This window comes from Rhinatrema bivittatum, chromosome 8 (genome assembly GCF_901001135.1).
Source record: "Rhinatrema bivittatum chromosome 8, aRhiBiv1.1, whole genome shotgun sequence".
NCBI classification, from domain to species: domain Eukaryota; kingdom Metazoa; phylum Chordata; class Amphibia; order Gymnophiona; family Rhinatrematidae; genus Rhinatrema; species Rhinatrema bivittatum.
Window position 1 is genome coordinate 29,924,451 of NC_042622.1, and position 10,598 is coordinate 29,935,048.

Sequence of the window (10,598 nt, forward strand, 5' to 3'; positions counted from 1 at the left end):
TGCTCCACCCCTCTCCCCCCCTCCTTCTCTGCCCGCTGTTGGGGGCAGAGCCGGCGGGTCACCACTAAATCATCACCCCGGCCGATTTCCTTAGCTCGAGTAGAGATTTATTTCCAAAAAGAAAATGTAAAAAATGGCAACGTGCATCAAACCTTCCCCCCCTCCCTCCCGGCACGTAATGGCTAACGTAACGTGGAGCGTTTCACGATGACCGCAACACCTTCTGCTCCGGTTATTAGGCTCCGTTGCACGGGCCGGGTTCGGCTGGCTGAATTGCTTTTCGGCGAGGTTGAAGGTATTTGCTATCGCGTCCCGGGCGGAGCGCCGGGTAACTTTTCTCGCTAGGGATGCAAATAAACGCGTTGTGCTGCCTTCCTTGGCTAGACTGCAGGCGGCCGGATGGGTTTTACATTCCGCCCCCGCCTGGACGGCGCCCCCTCTCCCTCGGGAGCTCGCTGGATTCCCCTGCACGCCCCGTCGCCGCGAGGACCCTCTGAAGAATCAGAACCTGCCCTCTCCCCCCCGGCCGGCGCGTGTCTTTCTGTCGGCGCTGCACGAGCGACCGTCTTTGGCCTCGCCGTGCAAGGTGGGGGGGGGGGTGTCACCGTTTCCTGGTTTGCGCTCGTTCGCACTCCTCCTGTTTTGGTGAACTTTGGTTGATCCGGGCAGGTCCGCACGTGTCAGCCAGGTGGCACCGACCCTGCAGCATTCCAGGAGGGCAGGTGCGAGCGATGGGAGCCAGAAGGGGAGAGCTGCCCCCTGCTGGCCGATGGCGCTAACTGGCGAGCGTCCCTCTCGATTTAATGCCTTGAGACCTATCCGGCGGAGCAAGGAATGCTGGCGCCTCGGGCAACCGATTTAAGAGTCGCAGGTGGCCAACCTGATGGGGCAAATTGTACTGCAGAATTACTGGCCGGCTGTTCGGGCAGCGGCAGGCTCTGTCTGTGTTTTACATTGTTCTCTGCTACTATGCCAGCTGTAGCAGTAAAAACTTGAGTTATGGATGGGGTGAATCAATGTATTTGTAAGGTAGGCAAGGTGCTGAGGTGATATTTAAGTACTTAAAAGTAAAATAGTTTTCTTTGCAATAAAAATTATTTTGAAAAAAAAACAAAACCAAAACAAACAAATCTAAGGAATCTGATTGCCCGATGCAGGCCGAACAGGGGCCCACGTCGGTGGGGCACTTTTCTGTGAACACTGCGGATTCTGATGCTAACACGCCATTTTTGTAAAAGATAAGTAGTAGGTTTTTTTTTTTAGGCTTAGAGACGCGTTGCGGTTTATAATTTAGACATAATAAACGTAAATTTGAACCAGCAGATGAAATAAAGCACTTGTGCCGTTTGCAGCCCATTGCGAGGCTAGAGACGGTAAAATGATCTTGGCACTTTAACATTTATCTGATTCTGTGTTCGTTTTTTCTTAGAAGAATATATATTTTTTATAATATTTTTTTGAAATAGTTTTGTGAGCATTATATTGTTTTTGGAACCTGTTCTTTTTTTGTGGGGTAATGAAAAAGATCACTACATGTGGGGTCAACTTTGCGATATAGTGAAAAAGAAATCTTCGTAACGCAAAGAGGACAAGAATCCGTTTAGGTTTATGTGGGTATTGTGATGCAGTCTAATCCCATTACCAAGCCCAGCCCATTCTGGCTTCCTTCAAAAAGCGGCATACTTCTCTGTTCAAGTTATTCAGTTTTGCAGCCATGACTTATCTCTTTTAGCAAAATCTTCCAGAAATGTCGCTATTCTTTCGTAAACAGTCCCGTCCTCTAAAGGTTATGAAAACGATTACCCCCCTTCCCCGGTTTTAAAATGTGGTCATTTTGCCTTTGGGATAGGAAATTTGCTTTCAGGATCTATGTATTGTCCGTTGATGATAAAGGCCTGGATTTCTTCGGAGGGTGAGCTGCAAATTTCATCTACTTCGGTGCAGTCGAAGAGTATAGGGGAAAGGAGATACATACATGTTACAGTAACTTTCAGGTTGACCTGTTTTTATTAGGCTTTAGTGGATATCAGATTACGTTTCCTATAAATGAGGCTAGAGCAAAAAAAAAGAATTTTAAAATGTGCAAGTCGTTTCTGTTGTATGTAGTTGATTTAGATCTGAATAAGCAAACTTGAAGTTATTCCAAGTATAAGAAATAAAGCATAAAATAAACAAAGACTGCAAACATTTGGTTGTATTTATTATTCAGTTAAATTTTTCATTTGCCAGACACACGTGGGTTAGAATCAAATAAGATGCCTATATACACAGGAGACATTTAAAAGCAAAATCCATACCAGAAAAGTGGCCTTATTGTTTCATAGTTAAAAGAAACATTCATCCATTATATTGTTTATGCTGCTAAATTACTGGCAGGAAGCATTGGTATTTATATTTTGCATCAAATAATCATATTACGTAAGGATTGGGCCAGTCTATCGCTCCCTCTAGTGGTGATATACAGGCATGACCTTCGAAATAGAGGAGCACATTTAATGCAAGATCCATTTAGACTGCTATGCCCTTATGCAAGACTGCAGACTCTACCGATCTCTTTACCTTGGCATCTAAGGATCCTCTATCATCATCCAATGTTTGCTTGAATGCTGTTTGGGCCTCCTCTCCTGCAAGGCCTTTCTGCATTTCAAGAGAATATACACTGAACTGACCCCAAGCACTTTTATTCCATCTATTTATCAATTATTTTTTTATATACCGACATTCGATCTGAGATATCACATCGGTTTACATCAAGCCCAGCATCCTGGAAACAGGATGCTGGGCTTGATGGACCCTTGGTCTGACCCAGCATGGCAATTTCTTATGTTCTTAGGTACTGTAGGTATTTCCCTATCCCCAGAGGGCTTACAATCTAAGTTTTTTATTTGATACAAACCCCTTAATTTCAGGGACAAATGTATATATTTTAACAGGTAGTTTACCTTTGATTTACTTACTGTACACCTATTGATTTGCTGTAATACAGTTTGAGCATGATATGCAAAAAATTATGGCCTAGTCTGTCTATTTAGTGAACCCTGTATATAGCAGGTCCAAAACTTTGGAATTCTCTACCTGAGAAATTGTTTGATAACAGATAGAAAGATTTAAATGTGAGCTAAATCATGGCTATTCAGAAATGCATATAACCCAACTTAAAAACATCAGAATGTAGAGAACTACAATAAGTAGAAAGACAAGCAATATTAAGTGAAGCACAAGAAATAAATCTGAGTGAATGTAAGAATCTCAACACAACATATTAACACGTGGAATTTGTTATACTATTACACGTTCTGTACTTCTCACCTTATGTCCTAGATCTTTAGTTAATAAGTAATGGAACATTTCATTTGATGGAGGCTATTGCCTGTTAATGAATACTACCTCTGGTACCTGTCTTTATTTGTTGATCCATAGCTATATTACTTTTGTAATCTTTTCATGGAACAACAGTATATAAAATGTCTAAATAGAGCAGCCATACATACAGAACAAACCAGGAATTTTGTTTATAAACCACCTATTGTTTAGCGAGATGTTTTGTATTTACCTAATTAGCCTCTTGTTGATTTTACTGAGACGTTCAGGATTCTCCTCCTGTTGTTAAATTTAATCTTGTTCTGCATTTTCCCTAGTTTAGTGTTGTTGATTTATAGCAAGTTTAGGCTAGTACTGATAAGCAGCTACACCCTGCGTCTCTTGATTTTGTTACCTTTCTAATGTGTTATTACCCCACCTTGGGTGAATTTCTTATTCAAAAATACAGATAATAAATCCAAATAAATATTACCATGTTCTGGCAGTAGGAGGGTGCTCCATCAGCATACACAGGTTTGGCACTGGATTTGGTCAGGCAGTAACTTTTATTCAACCAGCACGAATATTAAACATAGATGGTGATGTTTAGTGTTAGTGACCCTATTGGACTGTCCTTCAGATGAAAGACTATCACAAAGCTAAAACATTTATATGAAAAAATACTCAACATTTTATAGTCCACTCCACCAGTTTAAAGCCACTTTAAGGTGCCACACTGTGCTGCTGCAGCAGTCATTTCTGTTTTACAGTAAGGTGCTGTGGGTCAGATAAAGCAGGAGGGACACAGGCAATGGTCTCGAACAAGCCTCTTCTAAAAACCTATTGTTTTTGTAATTACTTAAAAATCAGTTTATAGCCAAAGGCATCTATTGAAGACATGATAGCATTAAAGAATGTGAATGTGTTAGAGGTAGCTCACTGTGAAAAGACACATTAAGGATTGAATAATGCGATTAACTGGTATTGGGTTTTAGATAAGGTGCCATCCACAAGACAGCAAATCAAGAAACCCAGGATTCTTGCCAAAGAAGATGCACAGCACAACATACCTACCTGAAAAAAGAACACAAAACCTGCATCTACCCAAGATACAGAAGCCAGCAAGCCGGACACACAGAAAATGATTTTATTTCCTGCAACGTGTCTGAGCCGTTCCTTAAAATCTAACTCTGCCTGGAAGAGATTGATTTAAGGTCCCTGCCTCCAATAGGACATGCTGGTATTTAATTCTTCACTGCTAACACCACCACATAAACACTATTTAAAAAAAATGCCAAGCATGGCTCTGCTTCCTTGCAGACCCCCAAATCATCCTGTTCCAACTCCTCATTCCCATTAAGGACTCGGGTACAAAAAAAAAGACTGTAAGCCCACTGGGGATAGGGAAATACCTACAGTACCTGAATGTAAACTGATGTGATATCTCAGATCGAATATCAGTATATAAAAAAAATATATATATATATACTGGTACCCTGCACACTCCCAGGCCGATGGCATAAGTCATGCACAAAACCTGGGCACCTAATATGAGCACCAGATTTCCTAACCTGCACCCACTGCAGTATTCAAATGAGCATAAAAAAGGGCAGCTCACTGAGAATTGAGCATCTCTGGTGCTCAAAAGTTTATTGCATCAGGCACACACAAGTGCATTGTTTACATGAAGTTATGGAAATCTGCAAGGCTATTTACTAAAAGGAAAGGAATCATCCACACATTTTTAATGTGTTCTTCAGTTAATCATTCTCTGCTCCACTACTGCCTACATACATTTTTTTATTCTAACCCCAAATATACTAATCCCTCTAAACAACCCTACAAGGAGCACATTTATCGCAACATAAAGGATCAAATTGATCCTTTATGTTGCGATAATCATTCACAACGCTATCCACAACAATTCTGACTGCTTCGAACACCTAATCCAAACTCACCAATCCCAACGTTGCACTAGATCAACCAACAAATCTCAACTCGAAATCCCACCAGTCAGCGCAGCCAAATTAACCACCACCAAGAATAGAGCATTCTCTATAGCCGGACCCCACCTCTGGAACTCCCTCCCATCCAACATCCGGACACAAAACAACACATCCATGTTCAAAAAATTACTCAAAACATGGCTCTTCAAACGAGCATACAAAGACGGGATTGGCTAAACCACAGCACTTCCCCTACCTCCACCACCCTCTTCCCTCTCCTCCATTACCACACCTTGCCCCCTGCCACTCCCTGTATATCCTTCACTCCCCTCCTCCTGTTTCCTTCCAGCCCACCCCAACACCCCACTGACCCTCCGATAACACTGTATTCTCCATCTCAGCCCTCTTCATATCAAAATGACTATACTCGTCTATCTACTCCCGCATATGCTACCTGTAGATACACCTCGTTCAAGATTATATGTTAAAGTTAACATCTGATTGTTTCAGTTAAAGTTATCATTTGACTGTTTTTTGTATCTCGTTGTTTAACATGTAAACCGGAGTGAAGGCCTCCACCAATACTTCGGTATATAAAAAACCTATAAATAAATAAATTTATGTTTATCACGAGCCCTTGACTCAAAGCTGGTTAATTTTCCCACATAAAAGTATGCGTGTTGGACACGTTCGTGTTGGCAGGTAATGGCCAATGTTTCCATTTAGAAAGTAATTTAAATGCATTGGGCGCCAGCCCATACATGTCTGTCTGTTAGGACACATCAGACTGCATTGGGGTTATTATTGCGTGCACAAAACACACATGGAACCACAAGTAAACCTGTACGCTAGGGTGGATGCACCTTATTGCATTAGCCTGTCAATGCTTTGCCAACTGTAAATTGAACCCCACTCTAAACTTCTCTCAATTGTAACTTGTCTGTTCCTCACTTGACTAATTTACCTTGAGGCCATTTTTGGTATAAAAAAAAAAAAAGGCAGAATATGAAAGGTCTATAAATATAGTTCATTCCATGAAAAATGCTCATAAACTGATAGAATAACTGGAATCAGCAAATAGGTTTAACAGCATTTGTGCATGCCCAGATTTCTTGTTGAAAGAGCTCTCTGGCAGAGGGCTTTGCAAAAAAAAAAAATAAAAAAAATCACCTCCAAGTTTAATGTACCAAGAGCAGTCCTAGTCCAGAGTGGAGGCTGGCCACTGGCCTGAGGTCCATACAGCATGGCAGGTACTGGCACCGGCCACATCTTAAGGCCTACTTAAAGGAGGACTAGGACAGATTTGGGAAGGGGGGGCTGCTGCATACTATAAATGAATACTGTAATCTCAGTCAGCAAGATAACTGCTTAAAGAGGAGGTAGGTAGAAAGTAATACTGGCATTACATTCCTTGAGAATTCATTTGTAAATGCATTGTTGCCAGTGTAGTTTGTTTTGGTTTTTTTTTGGTAATGTGCTTTGTGCATAATTTATAATTGAAGATTACATTAAATAGTGCTGGGGTAGATGTATGGAACAGCCACCAAGTAGAAGACAAAGACCATATCTAAATTCAAGAAAGGACAAGCATAGGGGAGCTCTTGACTGCAGAAAAAAAGAACACGTAAGCCTCCGTCTAGTCTCTTGTCTCTCCTACAAAATGGACAGAGCATAGGTGGCCATTTATTTAGAACAGGTTCATAGAAGGAGGAACAAAGACAAGTGATCTGAAGTGAAACCACAACATTATGGAGGAAAGCTAACCAAATAAGGAAAAAAGGCCCAGGCCTAGAATCCTGTTTTATAACATCTAAACCACTGCAGCAACATAAAATGGAAAAATAATACAGTTGTGCTAGCTCTTCCATTTAAAGATTTATTATAAAAATGGTAGAATTGATCAAGACAACACATTTTACATCTTTTATTTAGCATCTAACAAAAACAGCAGTGATACATTATAAATAGAATGTACATTTTCTATACATGATAAGGCTATAACAGAAGTAGATTAGATTGCTAATAATGGAAGCACGGCGTGTACAGGCCATTTCAAAGTGATGGTCAGATGTCCTAGACTTGAAGTGTTTGCAAACTGCAAGAGTTACATTTTGTACAAGGGAAATTTTTTTTAATGAAAACTGAGAGGCTAAGTAGGCATCCAAACAGGACCTCTGCAGGTTTCCCCAACATGTGTCTGCCACTGCAAATCCAAGCCTCTTATTGCACAGCAGTCCATGATTTGGGCAGATGGCAACTGAAACCACTGCCCTAGGTCGGTTTACTTTCTAGAGTTTTGCTCCCCATAGGAGAAAGGTCAGTATACTAATCCCCCCTACTCCTTACCCCAAAAAGTAAAATTTCATTTTTTGTAATTCACTAAACATCTTTTGAACGGAGTAAGAGAAATATTTCCTCCCACTATCTACACTGGCTGAATACTCAGGTTAGCTATACTGGGTGATCGCAAGAATCAGCTCCGGATTATCACTTTCTTAATTTGGAGCTCCTGAGAGATCCAAAAGTGCTTAACACATCCTGCTGGGGAATTGGAACGCCAGAGCACAGATAGTGCCAATGTAAAATCGCATTTGTGCTTGGTATCTGCAGATCAAAAAAGAAACAAACAGGGTCAGTCCGAGTCGGGTCTTTTCCCTGGGTCGGCTATGAAGGCAGTGTTCACAGTCCCCCAGGGTAGAGGGGAGCTGTGGTTATCACTCAAAAGGTGACATTAGTACAGGCAGCTGGAAGGAGTCCTGGTGCACAACCCCTGACCTGGGGCCTGTCACTACAATATCGAGACTGGATACGTGGGATGAGAAGAAAGAGGTAAAAATTAGCAGGTAGTTGCAAATACAAGCTCGTGGCATCAGGATCCCAGTCCTTGTTCCAACTGACCTAGATGCCCAAGGGAGTGACAAGAAAACCAACCCAGAACAGACCTATATCAGTATCTGTACAGAACTAGTTCAGTCCTTCCTAAATGATTACAAGTCCTCTTACAGGTAGCTCTCAACTTTGATAGAGCTTCAGTACAAGAGCTCAAACCAGCAGCATGTGCCCCATACAACTAGGTCTTTGTGCTCTTATGATATTCTATCAGCTAAAGAGTCATGCAAATAGGCAGGGGCAATGTCCCATGCAACACCAGCTATTTCTATCATAATTGTTAATGGGCTGGTAAGTGAGCAAAAAAAAGCTTAATCCTCTCAGTTTTATTGGGTGAAGCTAGATTTTTCAAAATAAAAAAAATTTCTTTGCTAGTGTTTCATTTTGAAGCTTATCCTCAAGTTTTCTATTTGGCGCTTATCTACTGGCATTTCCGACATTTTCACACTATCCCTTTGAGGACTCATCCATTTAAAAAAAAAAAAAACGCCAGCTGTTTTCATAAGTTACATGAATCAGTGTGATTCTTAGATTTCTTAGGCTCATACTGGCAGGAATGGCTAAACAGATGCTCCAGGAATCTGTAAACACAAATAACCTCTGGAGACATAAAAACAAAATACATTAAAAAAAACCCAAAACCTAAAAGAGGGGGAAGGGAGAATCTTAAAGGCTTTCTTTGCTTTAACTACCAACTTAGGGCCAAATATAAGCTTTGTTCAGCAGAGCACAGTTTTACCTGCAGTTGTGCAAGGCTGAGGGGAGATATGATAAAGGTCTATAAAATTATGAGTGGAGTGGAATGAGTAAACATGAATTGGTTGTTTACTCTTTCCAAGAGTACAAAGACTAGGGGACACACAATGAAGTTATTAGGTGATACGTTTAAAACAAATGAGAAAATATTTAAGCTCTGGAATTCACTGCCAGAGGATGTGGTGAAAGCTATAAGTGTAGCTGTGTTTATAAAAGGTTTGGACAAGTTCCTGGAAGAAAAGTCCATAAACCATTAAGGTAGACTTGGGGAAATCTACTGCATATCCCTGGGATAAGTGGCATCGACCTTTTTGAGATCCTGCCAGGTACCTATGACCTGGATTGGCCACTGTTGGAAACAGGATTTGATGGACCTTTGGTCTGACCAGTATGGCAATTCTTGTGTACATTTTGGGGCATATTTTAAAACTTATGCGCGGGCGTAGATTTGTTCGGCGCGAACAAATCTCCCGATTTTATAACATGCGTGCGCTGCCGCGCGCATGTTATAAAATCCAGGCTTGGCGCATGCAAGGGGTTGCACACATGTGCACCTTGCGTGTGCCGAAACCGAGGGGAGCCCCAATGGCTGTCCCCGTTCCCTCCAAGGCCGCTCCGAAATCGGAGCGGCCTTGGAGGCAACTTTTTTTCCGCCCCCACCTTCTCATCCCTTTCCCTATCTAACCCACCCCCCACCTTATTTTATTTCTTACGCCTGCCGGCAGGCTGCCAGCACACAAACCCCCAGCACAGCCGGAACGGAGGAAGGCTCGGGACGCCCCCGGACCGCCATCACGTCCCCGAACCGCCCACTTTTGAAAGCCCCGGGACTTAACGCGCGTCCTGAGGCTTGCGTGCGCTGCCAAGCCTATGTAAAATAGGCTCGGCACGCACAGGGGCATATTTTCTCAAGTTACGCGCGTAGCCTTTGAAAATCTGCCCCTTTGTGCACACCCCATGCAGCAAGGAGTTTTGCATACAAAAAAAAAAATGTGCATGTAAACTCTGCATTGTGTTTCATATCCTTGCATGGAAATCCCATGCTAAAAGAGGCATTAATGAATTATTACCCTCATTGTAGTGCTGTGCATTGGCTTAGTTTTCTTAGTGCTGGAAATTGTACTCCTGGTCATAGGTGGAATAATGTTTCGAGTGGTAGTGACAGTCTATGGGCAGAAGCCAGCGTTTCAGTGCCAGGACCTGCAATTGGGATTTATATGTACACACAAAGCACATTGTGTGTGTAAATATGATTTATGCACACTAAGCTTGTTTTCTACACCCAAAAAGTCTTATATTCACATAAATCATGTCCGAGACTCCCCTGCTCCCCCACAGCTAAAATATGCGTTCAACCTCTGCTGAGCAGGCATTTAACTTGTGTTTGTGCGCACTTTTTTAAACTCCCGATACCTTAGCATGCGCCATAGATGTGGCTTCTCAGAATAATTTATCTACTCTTTCAGAGGACAGTCTTGACGTAGTAGCTTTTCTAGAAACATCAGATAAGGACTTAGCCAAACCTCTACCCAGAGTGTGACGTTGGTATTAGACCCTGATAAAGAATAATTTCAGAAGCCAATCTCTACGCATCTTGATTAATTATTTCTTAAACGTAAAATTAGGGTATTTCCTGATGTTGCTAAAATCACTCAGAAGGTGAGAAGGCAGCTTTCGTTCACGAGGCCCCAGGCCTCCAATTAGGGG